At 42.8% G+C, this 1,719-nt stretch overlaps 1 protein-coding gene across 10 annotated transcripts in view; it reads right to left on the reverse strand.

Annotated features, from left to right (window-relative positions):
* Positions 1 to 1,719, reverse strand: part of grin1a (glutamate receptor, ionotropic, N-methyl D-aspartate 1a) — a 34,191-nt gene that overhangs the window by 31,495 nt on the left and 977 nt on the right. The window lies entirely within an intron of this gene.

Raw genomic sequence — 1,719 nt, forward strand, 5'->3', positions numbered from 1 at the left:
TTACTAGGAAATTATTTGCCATGTAGAAATATCACTTCTACCAAAAAATATGATTTATTAGGTTAGTGATGTTGGACTGCTAATATTTTGAACACAACTATTTATATACAATCATATATGTATAAATAAAAGAAGCTCAGCCTTGAGAAATGCCTCTGGGATGTGAAGGCAGATGAATAAAGTTGGCATGACCATGCAGGCATGGATTACTGGATATGAGCGGTCCGTATGGTTGGGTCAAAAATGAGGTCTATCTTCCAAGCACTGCTCGCAGGCATCCACTGCTCCATCTGCCACAGACTTCCCTTCTCAGTTACTGTTTTCATGTGCAAGCCAATCTCTGAATCTGATGAAGCCTTCCATGGACCTTCTGTCTCAACCAGGTGTAATATCCGTCTAATTTACAGGAGGGATGTGTGTGTAGGGAGAGAACTGAACCATTGTGTGAGTAATCTGTACAGTGCAATAGCTGGATTGCACTCTCATGCTTTGGAGGAACATGTGACAGGAGACTGGGTGCGACAGTATTATTTTACAAGCCTGTATCAATTAGAGTCATTACACTCAGCAGAGGAGCAAGGACATGAAAGCAGCATTGAAGCTGTGGGTGGGTTTTTTTTCCACATGAAGTCTCATTATGTGTGTGGGAGAAATAGGAGCGAGAGCGAGAAGGACTTCACGCCCCAACATGCTGTGACATAACGTTGGCGCTTTTTAAAAGCCACGGGGCGCATCACATGAGAGGATGCTTCAATGTTTTAACAACTCTCAGACGCACTCCTACATTAGCCTACTTATGAAGTCTGTTTTGTTTGTTAGAGCTGCAGCACACACGGCATATGAATCGTTCTGCATTGTTGTATGTACACTGTTTGAACAGGAATCTCATACTTCTGAAAACAGTTGTCCATGTTGTCACCAAATCAACGTACAGACTGCAGTGAGAGAGTGATCCACCCATGACAAACATACTACAGAAACTCTCTGCAGCCGTGATCACCCCCCTCTTGCTGAAATGTTATCATGCAGTACACACGCACTGAACGCCAAGTTGGTATTTGTAAAAGACGTATTGACAATTATCACTCCTCACTGGCTCCTTTGCAGTTCATTAGATGTGCAGCTGTGTGTCATGAAACATACAGTTATCCTCTCATCCGAGATATTCCCCCCAAAACCGAAGCCTATTTCTGGATGTGTGTAAAAATACATGGGTCTGTGGGGAGTTCACTGTGTTAGATGGCAAACCCACAGTCACGCTGCTTCGAGTGACCACAGATGATGAGGATGAATAATGCATGGGCTGATTTCTTCTAGTGTTTGGAGCCATTGGACAAATAGACAAGTGTTTAGTCAGTCAGAGCTCAAGACTGATGATGATCGAGGCATGACAACCAATCTGGTCATTCGCACACTTCAGTGGCACTTGCGTGAGATAACACAACCAGCTTTCTCATGCAAAGCAGAGGTTTTGTTCTTTGGAATGCTTTGATGTAACTCGCAGTAAAGCAGTTTTACAGATTTGTAAAGGAGTGCATGGCTCATATGTACAGTACAGCATGTGCTATATGATTCAGAGATCATTGTAGACCGTTGCTTGTAGGGCTGTCCTCGACTAAAGACATTCTTAGTTGACCAACACATGAGTTTTGTCGACTAATCGTTGATTTAATCGACAGAGCTGGTGACTGGTGAGCACAATATAAATGTAGTTAATTA

This window comes from Etheostoma spectabile, chromosome 16 (assembly GCF_008692095.1).
Source record: "Etheostoma spectabile isolate EspeVRDwgs_2016 chromosome 16, UIUC_Espe_1.0, whole genome shotgun sequence".
Classification (NCBI taxonomy): Eukaryota; Metazoa; Chordata; class Actinopteri; order Perciformes; family Percidae; genus Etheostoma; species Etheostoma spectabile.